At 45.5% G+C, this 17,297-nt stretch overlaps 1 protein-coding gene across 3 annotated transcripts in view; it reads right to left on the reverse strand.

Annotated features, from left to right (window-relative positions):
• PIK3R6 (phosphoinositide-3-kinase regulatory subunit 6) overlaps positions 1–17,070 on the reverse strand; it is a 73,327-nt gene extending 56,257 nt beyond the window's left edge. Inside the window, exon 1 of one of the 3 annotated variants that reach the window (XR_016443944.1) lies at positions 1,655–1,953. The gene's annotated coding sequence lies outside the window, so the exon portion shown is untranslated. Of the gene's footprint in view, positions 1–1,654; positions 1,954–16,934 lie in introns of those variants that run through there. The other 2 variants (XM_090060939.1, XM_090060938.1) reach the window with 2 other exon arrangements.
• Positions 17,071–17,297: the final 227 nt, after the last annotated feature.

Consider the following 17,297-nt stretch of genomic DNA (forward strand, 5'->3'; position numbering starts at 1 on the left):
ACTCTCTAAAGTCCGTAACCCAAATAGTCTTTTCATGACATGTGATTCTAGGGCTGTTTCTGCTGTAAGGCAGTGTCTTCCCCCTCTAGCTAGTTTGGGACAGCAATAATGCTTGTTCATTAACTCATAATTTTCTTGCTTCCAATTTTAGTGTGTGTGAGCACGCAACAGTTGGCAGGTACTTGTGTGTCTGTGTGCATGGGTATGTGTATGTGTGCACATGTGCATGTTCCTGTGTACACATACATGCACCCAAGCCTGCATGCATATGACATGTGAACACACATGCACATTCATATGTGCATGTGTATATATCCGTATGCAAGCATACGCTTATCATCTCTCACTTAGAGTGTGGCAATGCCTTTCTAGTACCTCTGCCCTTGATTCTTAAACTGATTCAGAGAGATATAAGTACTGCAACTACTCTCCCTCACGTGGTAATCAAATTGGTATGCACTTAGGATCATAGGAAAATATGACTTAAAAGGGACCTCACAAGGTTATCTAGGGTGAAGTTACATGCTACATTTTGACTAGGCTAAATCTGTGGAATGTTAAGTGATGTTAGAGTTAGAACGTGCTACAAACAGTCACGCATTCAAAGTTAATAGTGTTTCTTGCATGTCTGACTTACCAGTAGATGGCTAGCAAAGGGGTGTCTTGGAGGGTGGGTAGTGGTGTATCCTGAAATGTTGGAGGACTGCAAATTGCTCATTTTATCTCCATGGAGCAGACTGAAATTACCCTAACATGAGCTAGGTAGCACAGCCCAGAGTTAACCCTTGCCTGAAGAGGTATAACTGAGATGTCCAGAGGGCACTTACCACAGGTTAGTGTTCTTTAATGTGCAGACACTCACATTTTAGGTGCCCTTAGTATGGTGTAAGTGTAACATGTAACTTTACCCTTAGTTCAGCCCGCTGCTCAAGGCAGGATCACCCCTGACTAAACTATCCCAGCCAAGTTGTCTGTCTAACCTGCACTTGGTAAGTAGCAAATTGGTAAACCAAGATTTATACTCCCGGCCCACTCACTAATCACTATTACAGCACTGGTAGGAGAGCATCTCTGGACAGGATCAACCGCTCTTGAATGTAACCGTAACCAAGGAAATACTGTGTGTCCTCTGTACCAAGTCTTTGTAAAGAGCTGTCTCGAATCCCTGGACTGCCAGGGGCTTCCTCGGTTAGTGCAGAGGAGGCCATGCACATTCTCCAGTGAAAACACACTCATGGAGCAGCTTGTCAGATTTCAACAAATTTGTGAATTCTGCTAAATACTTTGCCACACAGACAAGAAAAATGAAAGAAAAGAAAAAAAACAGGTAGCAAGAATAGTTTCCTGCACTAAATGGTGAGACAGAACTACCATCTTACAGTTACAAGCAGAAGCCAACACAGGAAGTAGGGTATTGTAGCCCATGGCCAGTAGGCACTGACCATGGACTGGGACAGCAAGCGATTCCATATTTCTAGAAGTGGACCCAGCTGTTCCTTAGGGGCTCTCATTCTCCAGCAGGTCAGACCATTTACAGGGTCTCCCACAGCCTAGTAAACACAGGCAATGCCTCACATATTGCGGAGGAAATCATTTTCCCTGGCATATTGAAAGAAGCCTTACCATTTGCACCTCTGCCTCAGACTGTACTTACCTTCCCTCGGATTCTTCTCAGTGCAAACCTGACGTCAGGGTACAGGGATGTGCCAACACGAACATCATGGAAAAATAGAGCGAGAGCAGGACCCTGTCGATTGGGATCAGCTCAGTAATTCTGGCCTGGTCTGTGCTAGTCCACGGGCCAGGCACAGGAGAGCTAGGTTGAAGGGCACCCTAGGCGCAGCTTGGTGAAAGGCTTGCAAAGGCTGGAAGGCTTTTGTTTCTGTTTTGGTTCTCTGAGCTGTAAGCTCATATCTTCTCAGTGACCACAAGGTTTCCTTTTAGAACCGGAGGGACCCACAGACCCCCACCAGCATACATGACCAATGGGGAAATGATAAATGAGTCAAGGAGGAAAGTGTGACATTACAGTACACAGGAGCAGCTCTTGATATGCACGAATAGTATGACATACCCATCTCCATGTCTTGCACCGGTGAGAAATACTTCCCTTCCCACTAGTCCCTACATGTCACACACAAGCCACTTTGATTAGTAAACCCTCTTTTTCAAAATGAGATTTGAGAAGTGTTTTAATTTTGTAACTATTTTTGTTTACTGGTTGATTCCCCTTCAGAATCCCAAACAAGATCAAACGTCCTTCTTACCGCAAATTGTCCCTCCATTGCCTGCTGTATACCCCTCTCTCCCTGGGGACAGCCTTTAGGCTGGGAGCCTAAAATACCAGCTGTTTTTTTTGTGGTAAATTTCTTCCTCCTCCATTTTTCAACAGAAATGTTGGATTTTATGTTTTAAAAAGACTGGTTTTAGAAATCAGAAAGCCATCTATCCCATCTATATGTGTATCTTCAAGTTCCATTTGCTGCTCTCCCCTCTTCTCCACCTTCCCCCCCACCCTGCCCCCAAATTCAGCAGCAGGGAAAGGAGGAGATAGGAACAGTGGTGGCAATGCAGAGCTGTGTGAAAGCAGGTCCCTGGCTGCTTCTCGCCTCCTTTCCCCTACTGCTGAATTCAGAAGTGGGAGGAGGAAGGGGAAAAGAGAAAAGCAGCAGTCTCCAGAGCTGCTTGAAAGCCTGGACTCCAGGCAGAGCCTACGTTGGCAATCGCTGAGCTCACAGGACCTGCAACACAGGCTGAGCTCCCAGCAAGAGCTGTACTGAAGTGCCAGGGAGCAAGGAGAGCTCTCCGTGCAACCACGGCACAGCCAGAGAGGGGCACAACGCCGCTGCACCAGCCCTCGATCCACCCCTGTTCAGACCATGGCTGAGAAAAAGATTGTTTTGTGGATGTCCTGCCTTCCGTTCAGACTTTCACTTCCTCACTGTGACAAATACCGTGGAGTTATTGACCTGGGAAGGTAATATCAGAAGTGTAGGTATAAGCCCTAGGTAGCTTCTTTTTTATGCACTTTACCAACTGGACAGAAAGAGACTGAAGGTACCATGTGATCCACCAGTTATTGCCAGACCACAGTTTGAGAACCTCAGGTCTGGTCAGGCCCCTGACCAGGACATTCACTAACATTTCCCCACCCACTCCCTGAGTGCCGCTCTGATCCCTGGCCTCCCTGGGGGCATACTCGATAGAGTTTGTGCCCTGGCCCACTCGAATGGAGGCAGAGGAGCTCTGTGGCAGCAGGACATTGCTGCAAGAGGAGGTATCACTGCCAACAGCCAGATTAACCCTTCTTTGGCCCTGCAACTATGCAGTTTTATATTGTAAATGTGGATCAAAAGACTTAATTCAGTGGCTGCAAGGCCAGGGAAGGGTCTTGTGACACCTGATATCTCCTCTCACAGCAGTTTCCTGCCCCAACTCTATTCCACATGGGCCAGAGATTTGAGACTCCCTGCCTCCATTTGGGTGCCTCTCTCAACTGAATGCCTGGGAATTGCATGTCACATGGAGCAGCTTCCCATGTCACTTGTGGCATGTGTGCCATGGGTTAACCCCCGCCCCCACTACAGCACAGTTGTTGGTTTAGAATCCTTCTGTGCGGGGTTTGCACAGCACCCAGCAGAGCAGGGGCCTGGTCTACAGCTGGGGCTCCAGGATACTACTTAATAAAAAACAAGAGGTAAAGAAGGTTTGCAATAGCCCCAGCACCACAACATTGTATCAGAAACCCATTGACTGCCGCAGCCACTTCCACGCCAACATCTTCCATCCTAAGCATATCACCAGAACCATCATCTATAGCCAAGCTCTACATTACAACCAAATTTGCTCTGATCCCATCTCACCTTAAGGACCCGGAGGAGAGATTCCTACAGCTACAACAGAATATAAAACTGCAGCCACTCAAATCAACAAACCCAGATTTAGATCCTGCTCTGACCTGCTGTAATACCAAATCTGGGACAAAGACAGTTCCTCTGGTTGTCACCTACAGCTCCCCCCTTAAACCTCTAAGACACATCATTAATGACCTCCAACCCCTCCTGGAAAAAGATGACCATCTCAAGGTAGCCATGGGGGAAGAATCTCTTCAGACTTACAGGCAGCCCCGCAACCTAAAACGGTGTCTCTCAAATAACAGGCTACTTAACTCCTATTCTCATTGCGGCACCAGGCCTTGTAGCAGACACAGATGCAAGCTGTACCCAACATTAATACAGACCACATCATCACTGGACCAAATAACACGGATTATAACATCCAAGTTTCATTGCACATCTACCAATGTCATTACCTGTTTACAGTGTCCTCTACTGTCCACACTGGACAGCCAGAACAATTCCTACATGTAAGAATAAACAAATGCCAATCTGACTCAGTTCCAGAAAGACACAGAAGCTTGTGGCAGAACAGTTTAACCACCCTGGATGCTCCAGTGGGCACATCCAGACAAGCATGCACATGCCTGTTGCAGCATCTCAAACCAGTTTGTGACACTGCAAGAGGTAAGCTGAGAGTGAAAAAAATGTTCCACATCACCACCTGACCCTCATGGAAAATGTGCCCAGCCTGACCTGACTTGACCTGGCCCAGCCTGCCCAGCTAGTGCATGCCTTTGGACAGGAGCCGCAGGTCCCAGAACAGCATATCCCGGTCCTGTCCAAAGGCACACTAGTGGGCCGTGCCTTGTTGGGTCGGGTCAGATCCAGCTGGGCCCATTCTCCCTGCATGGACCATGGGTCAGGCAGTGCTGCAGCAGATACAGCCTGGCTGGCTGCTGCTTCTAGTGCTGGGGGCTATGCACTGTGGTGGCCCCTCTCAAACCCACACATCCCACACCACCCTACATCCCCCCCCCCTGCTCCTGCAAGCCCCACATCCCACCACACTCACCCATATACCCCACATCCCGTTTCCCCCCAAACCCGCCCACACACCCCACATCCACCCACACCCCTCCCCACCCTCTCCTGCAAACCTCACATCCTTTCTATCACACACCCAGTGTGCCCAGCTGCCAGACAGGATGAGACCTGCTTTTTAGTGAAGGGGTCAGGGGGAGCTCTAATTTTTCTATGATAAAACCAAAAGCAAACATCAAAGCATATAGATATTTAGAAGTTATTTTATTATGATGATAGAGACACTGGTAGGCTTCCAAATTGCTTTAAAATTATAGAAAATATCAATAAGACATTGCCCAACTGATCTCTCTCTCTCTCTCTCAACTGATCTCTCCCTCTCTCTCTCTCTCTCTCTCTCTATATATATATGTGTGTGTGTGTGTGTGTGTGTGTGTGTGTGTTTATATCTATCTATATCTATCTATTTATCTATATATACAGTGGTATTTTGTTTTAATTGTGGAAGAACATGGATTTTGGAGTATTTTAAAGAATGAATTCGGGATTTTTTTTATCAGAGAATTTGCAGTTTTTAAATAGGGAACACCAGGATTCCCTATGGGTAGAGTGTACAGTGAAATCTAGGTTAGGGCTGCTTCATCAGTCCAGTTGGCACAAGGGGCTAGTGCCCCCAGATACCAACTGACTGGGCCCCAGAAGCTCCTGAGAGCAAGTAGCCCTGGGCTGCTTATCAGGGGAGCTTTTAATACTGCTAGTGCCACCACAGGTGCTGGCCCCAGCCTTCAACTTGCTCCCCCCTGGCTGCAGATCCAGGAGGAGCTGGGTAGGGTCAGTTTGCCCCAAGTGGCACAACTTGCCCTACACCAATTGCATGTTCAGGCACATGTGCTGAGTCAAAAATTTGAGTTGCTTCAAGTGCACGTGCCTGCATGTGTGGATGTGCTCAGTGTGACTGTTCTTAGCCAACAACTCTAAGAGGGAACTTGAATGCAAAATTATGGAAAAAGAAATCATCCACAGATTGGATTGTGCTAAATATGGTCTAAATGGACTTTTGTCCTGTTACCTGGTTAGCTTTTGTGGCCCCCTTGTTCCTATGGGATTATTGCTTGTGTGCCTCTCACAGCACTGCTCCTCTCCTACCTCTCTCCTCCCTTCCTTCCCTGTTTTTTGTATTCAAATCACTTTCTTCATTTGATACACTGCTCTATGCATGTCTTCCCACAGTATCTGATGAAGTGAGCTCAGGCTCACAAACACTCATGCTATACATCTCTGATTTACTTAGTCTATAAGGTTCATATGTACCCTGCCTTCTGCCTAACCTCAATCTAATACTGCCAGCTACCTCTCACTGTAATACAAACCACAGTAATCACTAAACCTCACAGAATTCCAAGAGAAGGTTCTCATGGATATTGTTGCATTGTTTGCAGGTTTTGTCTTCAGACCCTGACTTATCAGTTAAATTGCCAATCATAGCACAAGATGCTATAACAAGTCCCTGGGTGTACCTCCCCACCCCCACATGTGACAGGTTATTTCCCTTGGAGCCATTCACATCACCTAATACCAGGACCTGGCAATCAGCCCTTTAACAGCCTTCTTGGGTGCCAAGGGACCTGTTTCTCCTAGCCAACCCTGTCCATTGATTTGTCACAGAAGGAATGGAACCAACTTCCAAGGGAAGTGGTGCTCGCTCCTACCCTGGGGGTCTTCAAAAGAGGCTAGATAGACACGTAGCTGGGGTCATTTGACCCCAGTACTCTTTCCTGCCTCGGAGGAGGGTTGGCCTTGATGATCTGCTCAGGTCCCTTCCGACCCTAGAAACTATGAAACTATAAATGGTCTTAGGTTGCCTTGATACTCTGGGAGTTGCTGAATTTATGCATCTTGCAGGAGGCACTCAACACCGCAGGATTAAGCCTGCATTTACTACCAAGAAGGAATTAACAAAAAGAACGATCCCAGTGTGAGGTTTGTTTTAAGATGAATGGCGGAACCAGGAAAGTGAACAGTAAACAGGACCAAGAAATGAAAAACAGATTGAAATTCAGAGTTTGACTATGGACCTTTTTTTGAAATTCTTATTCAGGGTTTTGGATGTATTTCCTTCAGATAAAGAAGTGATAACCTCAGACACTCTCCAGAGAGATGGTAGGGCAGCTCATGGAGCAGAGTATGTAGCCAAAAAAAGTCTGCGAAGATGATTATATGATAGAAAGAAGAAGGTTACAGTTCTGTCTACAATATGGGAATAGCAGTATCTTTTTGGAGCAAAGCGCTACTGGCATGGACGCAGTTGTACTAACAAAGATGCACTTTCTACATGTAGTAAAACCACTCCCACAAGTGAAACGAACTATTCTGGCAAAAGGCCTGGACTCTCCATCCTACCCTCTAACTCACAACTTCAAATGAGCATCTTCCATCCTGGAAGACCTCTCTAATTTATGAAGCAAACCTTCACGGCAAGAGTAGCTTTCCACAGCAGTGTTAAGCGTTAAGTTACGAGTCAAACAAGTACACAGTTTGGAGAATGCAACGGAGCAGGTGATGACTAGGAACCCCAGAAAACAATGATTAAAACCCCCAGAAAAGACAGAAAAAAAATCTATTATAAAAGCAACATTCTGCTGCAGGCCAAAGTGTAGAAGCCACGAAGCTGGGCTACGCACTGCCTGTGAAATTCACACCTGTGTTCTTTGCAAGTTTATATATAGTCTAGTTCCCAAACAGGGCTCTCAAGCCTTGTGCCTTAGCGTGTTTAGTTACACTCAATGCATTTGGGTTTTTTCTGTTGCCATCTTTCTTGAGTATGCATACTTGCAAGAGAAAACCCACTCTGGAGTTGGGAACAGAGTGCGAAGAATCCCGATTGCCACTCCCACCCCCTTTTCAATCACTGCAATCCAAAAGCCCGAAGCACATTTCAGGAATCAAGACCCTGGCTTGCTACCAGTGTGAGCAATGATTGTGCAAATACCGTCACAGGAGATCGTCTGGCTGCTCCGGTCCTGAGCCGTCCTGCATGGTGACACCGTGAGCCCACAGCCCTACAAGCGATATGAATAAGCATGTGTGCTTGTTCCGTCTCCCCACACTACGCCAGATGTCCCTCCAAGCAGAGCAGAATTCACCGCCCCCTCACATCACACTGCTTTCCCCCAGCTCTCCCACAGCCATTTCAGAGCAAGACCGGTTATGAAAGTAGGACGTCAAGAGCTTAATCTACTCTTACAAGCTCTCGCTGCGGAGCGGTTGCCCAGCCAGAGCTTCCTTTTAGCTCCAGTGAGAGCTGCAGGAAAAGAAAGTATCAAATGCAAATTCAAGACTGTTTATTTGCTGCCAGAGCAGCAACCAGTTCCTTTAAGTCTTTCCTGCTCTTAAATCTCAGACGCACCACCCCACTCACAACCCCTTGTGAATATGTCCTGTATACTTGGGACTCTGCCAGTTGCAAACTGTTTTCCCCAGCCCCGTATCTTGTGGCTTCACTTACATTTGTGCATACAGGGGATACAACACTACATCAGAAGTCCTCACTCATTCACACCGAGGGCAGCATTTTATGGCCATGGCACTCACAGCCCCAGATTCTTCTTGTACTATTTTTACATTCATTTTCTTCAATGGAGTTGCTCCTGATTTAGGATAAAACCCAGGGTTCTAGCTAAACTATATGCAGCACAGGTTGGGAAATGTGAACAGAAGTGTCATATAGCTTGTTTTACATTGTCCAATCCAAAAGTATCCACATACAACCTTGTGATCTATGGAATAAATTAGATCAGCCACAGGGTTGCTCTAACTGTGCCTGCTGTTAACAGTCTCAAAGACCAAAACTATGGCCAGAGATAGCTGCAGTGTGTAAGTGTCTGTGGCAAATTAAATCAGCTGCAACATGAAAGCAGGTGGTGTAGAAGCCTCCTCCCTTCCTACAAAGAGATCAAATGATAGTTTGGGAAGGGAAAGGTGCAAGAAGTCACTGGCAAAGCACTACAGTGAGGGCCGCCTTATGAGTTTACCTACTCAAGTCTGAAGTTACAACTACAGAATTCTCCTGGATAGGGGTTTTGTGACAGAGATGCAAATCTCTTCCCAGGTTAAATTGGATCCTGAAGATTCAGGAGACTTGAGAGAGAATTTAGGGTCCAGTGTGGAGCCAGGTTGGGCTGATTTAGGTTTTCACCTCAAAACCCAATTGAACTTGTGATTTCAGACAGTTCATTCAGGCACCTCTCCCAGGGAAGTACAATGCACTGTCAGACTGCTTTCCAGCAACTCTCTGCTGTAACTACCTCATGCTTATTATTATGGTGATGTGCGTAAGGTGGACAAGGGCCATTCACTGTTATGGTGAAGATCACCTCTGCCACGAGACTCATCTGCAGAAAGTAAACACGAGAGGGACCTGAACACAGCTAATGCCAATGCATGAAAAGATCCCAAAGACTGGATTTGCAGCAATAGTTTACAGCATTTGTAGCTCCAATATTCTATGTTCATCTGTGTCTTGAAATCTAACAAACACCAAAGCCTTATGCTAAAGCTGGAGTGGGAAGCAGTGGCCGGTTCCTGGACACTAATGAGTCTTTGGAGAATTCCTCAGGCACGTCGCTTCTAATTATTTTTAGGGGAAGAAAATAATTTTCAGGAAGCATCAGCTCTTTAAATTTAGCTTCTCTACTTCCATTCCCAGAATCAGCTTCAGAAAAACAATCCAGAGGGAAAATATAAAATAAACTCCAAAAACTCTTGTCAAAATTGCTCATGCGAACAGCTGAGACACCTGGGAGAAGTGGCAGAGCTACACTCCCTATTGGTGCTGAGCAGCAGCCACAGTGGAGTGGTGCCCCCCAGTGCTGGGGAGCCAAAGGGAAAAGTCTTAAGCTACACTGGCCCTACTAGCCTCTACATTTCCTTTGCATGGAGCAGAGAAAACTCTGAATGTATGGACTGTGATAAACTGTTGGGTTGGCTGATGCAGGCTACTGACTACTAAGGTTTTCCTAAGATAGTTTGTCCTATTTTTCTCTCCCGTTTAATCAGCCATATTGTAGCTGAATATTAGGCCTGTGCAAAGCAGCTAGTATTCGCTGTGGATTCAGATTCAGCCAATTCGGGGGACGATGATTCAATTCTGTGATTCGAATCACTGTCCCAAACTGATTCAGCTGAATCTGATTCAGAGATTCAGCTGTCGCTGAATCTCCAAATATCCAAATCAGCCAGACCCACCCCCCGCCCGCTCTCCCAGCTTGGCAATGGCTGCCCTGCACAGTCCAGCTCCAGCACTTTGAAAAATAAAAGCCCCAACTCAATGGGTGTTGCTGGGTGGGGGGTGATCCCCACTGCCCCATGCTGTATAGGGGGCTCTGCACAACCCCCCCAACCCTTGCTTGCTGTCCCAGCCCCCTCCATGGCTGCTCCACCCACCCCAGCTCTGGCCCTTTAAGGAAAAAAAAATGAGAAAAACGCTAGACTCACCGTTTCTGCCCAGTGGGGGGGTGATCCCCACTGCCCCCTGCTGCACTCTGAAGCCCTGAGGCTGCTGCAGACACTGGTGGGGACTGGGGAGTGAGGTGGGGTCAAGGGGCTCATGCAGAACCCCCCACACAGCATGGGGCAGTGGGGGGAAGCAGAGATCGTTCCTCCCCCCGCTGCCCAGTGGCACCTGGTGAGTTGGGGCTTTTTTTAAAAGCACTGGGAGCTGGGGTGGGCAGGGGAGCCATTGGGGGGGCTGGGGGAGCAGGTAGGGGATGGGGCCTAGCTGGGGTCTTCCCATGGTCCCCTCCCCCTTCTCCAGCTCCCCTCCCCACCCCCTACTTAACAGCTCCGAGTCTGGCTACAGCTCCCTGCTGCAGTGGACAGGGACTGCCTGAATCACCAAAGCTCTTTGAATCTTTTCTGAAGATTCAGAGAACTTTGACTCTGTTTGGACCTTTTAATTGGTTCGCTGATTCAATTCAGATTTGGAGATTCAGCCACCGAATCGAGACGAATCTCTTCTGAATCGAATCACTACCTGAAGCTTTGTACAGCCCTACTGAATATTGCTTGTGAGTGGGGAAGTTTGTTCACAGTGGAATACCCAGGTAGCATTTACTTCCTCAGGTTTCTAGGTGGGTTCACAAGCCAAGACAGAAAATAAGATGTAAAAACTCTAAATTGAACCCAGTCCTTGTTATCGCCATCCAGTGCCTGGCAAAACAGTTATGTAATAAAAGAAGAAATTGTAAGAGCAATAAAGCAAATGGAAAGAAGCCACAGTGTCAAAGTAGCAAAGCTCCCAAACTTGGATAAGAAACATGATAGTGATTGAGAAGCCAAGCAAGCTTTGCTTTTGCTCAGGCTCTAGGATTTAAACCATGAGGATGAACTCATTTGAAATGCCTACAACAACAACAGGGCTTGGAAAAAAGCAAAAATATTCTCAGGAGTTGACCCTAAGGCCTAAAACTGGCATAAAACAGTGAAAAAGGAAAGCAGCTGCCTTTCCAAATGGTGGCCACCAGCCAGTAGATACAGATGACTGAGAATGCCATTTGGGTTCAAAACTGCCATGGAAAGATATCAGTATTCCCAGAAAGATGTATTAACAGGATCTGCAGGGGTCTGTAATATAGCTGATGACATTCTGGTGTAGGAACAGGAGACAGCAGGGCAGAAGCTACAGCAGAACACTTCCGCATGCCTATTAGAGGATGCTAGGGAAGAAGAGGGACATGCCAAACATGGCACCCTTGCTTGTTCCCCAGGGATTATGGTTTGATCTTGAAAAAGGGCAAAGCAGTTCAGCAGATACTACACCTATAATACTAAGTCAGTTAAGACACTAGTAGGATTTGCAAAGCTATCTGACAAAATTTCTTCCAAGTCTCTCAAAAGTCTGCAAGCCCTTTGGGTGACTGACTGACCAAAAATGAAGTATAGACATGGTTAGTACAGCCATCAATCATTTAAGCTGCATCAGCAGAAGTAGTAAGTGTAAGACACAAGAGATATTAATACCTCTTAACTTGACACTTGTTAAGCTTCATCCAGGCTAAGGACAAACACTCAAAAAGCCTGAGCCTGAACTGATTCAATCTTTGCAGGTTAGTTTAACCTGGCTAGGCTGAACTGGTTTGTAACTGCACAGACATCACAGATATGCAGGCACATGCCTGCCCTGGCTCAGGCTAGAAGCTGGGGGTTGCTAGAGCAGACCTCCCTTCCCTTCCAGAGCACTGAGCTGAGGGGGGCGTGGGGTAGGACACTGTGATTAGCCCAGCAGGGAACTGATAACAGTGTTTATCACCCCCCAACTCAGTGTTTATCACCCCATTAAGAAATCAACAGAGGGACATTAGCAGCTATCTGTTGATCCTGCCTGTTGATTCAGCATGTACGGGAGCCTGCATGTGGTCTGCTAGCTAATACATAGACACAGCTCAGCAAGGCAGAGGGGAGGGGGGAATTCCTGCTTAGCAGGGAGTGGTGACGGGGAGTAAGGGGAGCTGCAGCTAGGGAGCAGCGGGGAGGGCCCAGGCCTGCTGTGGAATAGAGAGCTCCGCCCAGCCGAGAGAGCATGCAAGGATGCTGGGGGTGTCCGGTTTATCTTAAACCACAAAGCGGTCTGGGACAGACATTGTAAAACACCAGTTTGAGCCAAATCAGTTAAGTCTGATACTACATTCAACCAGGTTTATCTCAAACCGGTTTCAGCCATTTTCAAACTCATTTATGTGTATTGAATATCTGTTCTGTTACACGTTTAAACCAGTTTCTGATCACTTAAACTGGTTTATGTGTAATGTCTGCCCCTAGCCCTAGAGTGTTGTACACAATTTTAGCTCCACGTTTTAGGAAAGTATGTGGGGAAGTTAGAGAGGGACCAGAGGCAGGCAACCAAAATGATTAAGGGGTTGGAAGGAAAGCCGGATGAAGAAATGTTGAGAGAACTAGACATGTTTAGCTTGGGTAAAGGTAATTAAGCAGTCTGCAAGTATCTGGAAGTCTGCCATAAGGAAGGAGGTAGGATGTGAACAATGGCTTTAACTAGCAGCAAAGTAGATGTAGGCTATATATCAAGAAAAACTTCCTTATTGTTAGAACAAAGAGGCAGTGAAATAAACTGCCCAGGGAAGTTGTGGAATCCCCTTCACTGGAAACTTTTAAGAGGAAGCTGGATAAGCAGTGGATAGGGATGATTTGGGAATAGCACTCTTGCACTTGAGGTCCCTTCCACCTTTATGATTCAATAATTGCCAAGGAGCTGGTAACCTACCTTCCCATCTGGACATAAGAAAGTAGAGGAAAAGGCAACCAGAGTGCTGCCGGTGAGATGGAGCTTGAAGAAAGGGACACATAGTAGCTACATTATTACCAACAGTATGAAGAGATGACAACATTGAAAAGGAATGTCTTCCAGTAGTGTTCACAGGTGAACATTTCAACATGTCCAAGGATAAGAAAGAATTTGAACAGAAATTGATCACAGACTGCTAGAAAGCATTTTTAAGCCACCAGATAAATAACCTCCAAACATCTTCATTGCTTGCTGCTGAAACTGTAATGCTACAGCTTAAAGGCACGCAGTAAGCAATGGCATGACACACATCTATGTTACTTCTTATCCAAACCAGCGAAACAGCATGAAGATATAGCATATGTACAAGAATATAAGATCCTCAACTGAACAGAAACATGGAAACCACAGAAAGAGTTTGAAAGTGTCAGCTAAGCCTGTGACATGTCAATTTAAATTCAGACTGTAAGAACAAACCTACCAGACAAAAACTAGCCTGTCTGCTGTATATCATTCTATGAGGTTAGCCAAAGACCCAAAGTGAAACTCTACATGTTCTTACAAAAATATTTGGACCACTTAAACAAACTGAACTATCAAGATAGCATCATACATGAAGGAAATTGACTCACAAAACCCAGATCACTGAGAGCCAGGGTTGCCAACGCAAGAATGTTTTTTACTGACAATCTGCAAACTTTTTACTGACCAACATTTTTGGGGGGACACAAGCTTTTATTGTCAATAAAAAAAAATTCTTGTTGGCAACCTTGTATGACTCCAGCAATATCTTTATACCCATCTGCCCCTACCACAGGGGTCCCCTACTAACCCCATACCCTGACACCTCTGCCTGCACCCTGCATCATATTATCCCTCCCCAGCCTTACATCCACTGGCCCCATTCCTCCCTTCCCTACACAGACCCGTACCTGCCACCTCTTCTCTCTTTCCAGCCCCGCAGTTTTCCCAGCAGGAAAGAACTATAGAGGCTAGTGAGCCAGAATGCCCTGACAAAGTTCACAGTGCCAAACAGTGATCCTGTTTTGACACCAGGTGGTGCTGCTCTACTCTCTCTGTCCAGCATCTACACTTGCCTTGAATGCAGTTTCATTCAAACTGTGGATCTTGAAACAAGCTTGGATTTCTTATTTTTACAGAGGCAACATTATTTTTACAGAATTTATAGACAGATGATTTTAGGCTGTTTTTTCATGGACTGTCTATAAATGTACATACAGTTGCCACCCTGGCTGACAACAGACCCTTTCTCCAGAATCCAGTGGAGCTACACTGGACTATCAGTGTGTCCTTGGAGAGCTAGCACACAGTGTACTGTCCAAATATGACAAAGGACAGGTGAGACTTGGTGAACAAATGTGAAACACAGGGAAATTCAAGCCAAGCAATAAAAAGGGAGATAGTGAAAATATATAGCAGCTACAACCAGTCTTTGATCAAAGATGCATCCTTTTACCAAAAACCACACAGGTTTATTAGCATAGACTACTAGTCTGACTTCCAGGAACTAGACACACTATCAGACACCACCATAGTGACCAACACAGACAAAGCAATGAAGCAGTTTCAGACATGGTGTTCCAAACCAGGTGCACTTGCAGGAAATCTGGAAACAGGGATTCAGCCACATCACATCATCATCACTTCAGAAACCAACTAAAAGGCAAAGCTGAATTGTCAGCTAAAAATGCCAAGGCTACTGAAGAAAATTGGAAAAAAATAAAATAAAGGAAATGCATAGTACACAATCCTAGAATTTCTATTCTAGTATTGCGTGATATGCATTTCCTTTATTTTATTTTTTCACTGCTCCAGTGGAAGGTCTAAGTAGCAGCCCAGTGCAATGCCTAATGTCAAGATCCATATGTACCCTGGTGCCTATCATTCCACCATTCATATGGCTGGTAAGAAATGCCACCGAAAAGGAAAGAAAACACAGATGCCTAAACCTACTATAAGTAACAAGCTGAAGCCCTCTGAGGAAAACAACCATGAGATGCTCTTAAGATCAAATCATTTCCTGTGTACTTCAAAGTACACAGGAAGCTACATGTATTGAACAGATAAGCCCTCATTCATATATTTCACCATAACTTCAAATACATTCACCTACTGAAAAATACAAGACTGAAATATGGATGTGAACAACAGATCTACCAACTCAGTTTCAGTGTTTCTAGAAGAAGCAAAAGCCAATAACCAACCAATACATAACAGAAGAGACCCTCAAGCCCCAGAAGAAGCAATCACAAGGTAGTAGAAAGCCTTGTGAACTATCATATAAAAGACTCAGAGTCACTGACATCAAATTGTCTTCATACAATACTATGATGTGAAAGAACAACTCCCCCAGAACTTGGATCCCAAGAAAGTTAGAAGCTAGTAAAAACAAAAGGGTGGGGGGGAGTTGTGTGCGTGTGTGTGTGTGTGTGTGTGTGTGTGTGTGTGAGAGAGAGAGAGAGAGAGAGAGAGAGAATGTGTATGCACATGATGAAAGACATTTTAAGAAAATAGAACAATGTTACATGTGTAAGGCAGTAAGAGATTATGGTAGTCATGTTTAACTTGTTAGTTGGGATTACAGTTTGCAGGTTTGGAGTTTGTTTCTTTTTAAATAAAGACTGTAAATAAATAAGATATATTGATAAAATATCAGAAACTCCAGGGTAAAAATTATTTAAGTGTAATTCACCACTAAAGCCCCAACGGAGTTGGACTGAACTGCAAATGGTTACCAGCTTTGAGGGAGGTGCCTGTGCAATGAATTGCTGGCTCTTAAACAGGTTCCAAGCAGGCATAGCACAAAAACACCAACTGGCTCCCTTGCTAGCACTTGACCTGAGTATAAGCAACAACTTTCATCCTCCTTTGCTGTTAGCCTCCACCTAGTCTCAAAGTGAAATTCACTTAGAAAAGGACACCATGCATCCTATTAGACTGGTTTCCACACCAGGGCCTTTCCCTAGCAGGGATGGGACACACACACATACACATGCCCCATGGATTTCATCAAGGCTGTCAATCACAGACCTGACAGAAAAATGGATCTATTGAATGTTGCAGACACCCCCCCGCCCCGGCACTCCCCCAAAGAGCTGAAAAAGAAACAGGAATATAACAAGACTAGCATTTCAGTGCAACCAGTGCCATTCATTCAGCAGCTGAATGTGCTACCGAAGCAGAACGCCACCCACTTCTCTTAGAAAGGGGGCCAGGGAATTCTGTCGTCTCACATCCAGAGAGCATCCGTCTGAAGTCTAGTATAAGGAAGGGTAGGTTGAGCATTGTTGACCTGGGGGTGGCTGTTCTCAGACAGCAAACTATAAAAAACGATTTCAAACTGAAATTGCAGAACAAGAAATCACCCACAGACTGAATCATGTTAAAGGACTATGGATTCATATCCCATTACCTGGTTTAGCTCTTGTGACTCCTTTGTTCCTATAGGTTTTCTGCTTATTTCTCCTAGCACTGCTCCGCTTCCCCCTCTTTCTCTTGCTCCCTTCCTTTATCTTTTGTATTCTAATTTCTCTCTCCTTATACTATGCTTTTTGCATGTTCTTTGATAGCATTTGTCAAAATCAGCTTCAGCTCACAAACTCTTGTGCTATATATCTACTTTGGTTAGTTTATAAAAGCTGCAAATCAGCTCTGCCTCCTATCCATCTCACATGCACCTAAGATCCTATTACTAATGAAGGTGACAGGGCACAGTCCTTGAAAAGCCATTTCCTCACCTGCTCCGATTGTTCCAGAGATCAGCTGTGCCAGTCAAATAATCCTGCAGCTAGTTTTCCAGAGGCTGTGCTGCATGTTACAAAGTCTGCAAAAGTTTCAGTGAAAAGGGAAGTGCCTGTGTTATTTCAAGACAACTTCCTATTTCAGGCCAGAGGTTCCTCAAGGAGAGCAGTTACATTTGTATTTCACTATCTTTTGGCAGCCTTCTAAGTCACAGAGGTAGAAGAGGAATGGTTTTGCACTGCTTTCTTCGCACTGCTATACTCTAATCTTCAGAAACCAAACACTCAGGTTGGCTGGTATTGTATAAAACCTGGACTGAGTCAACACTAACAGTGGGTGGTATGAGTCACTGAGTTGGC

Source organism: Crocodylus siamensis, chromosome 8, assembly GCF_052110815.1.
Source record: "Crocodylus siamensis isolate JL-2025a chromosome 8, ASM5211081v1, whole genome shotgun sequence".
Taxonomy (NCBI): domain Eukaryota; kingdom Metazoa; phylum Chordata; order Crocodylia; family Crocodylidae; genus Crocodylus; species Crocodylus siamensis.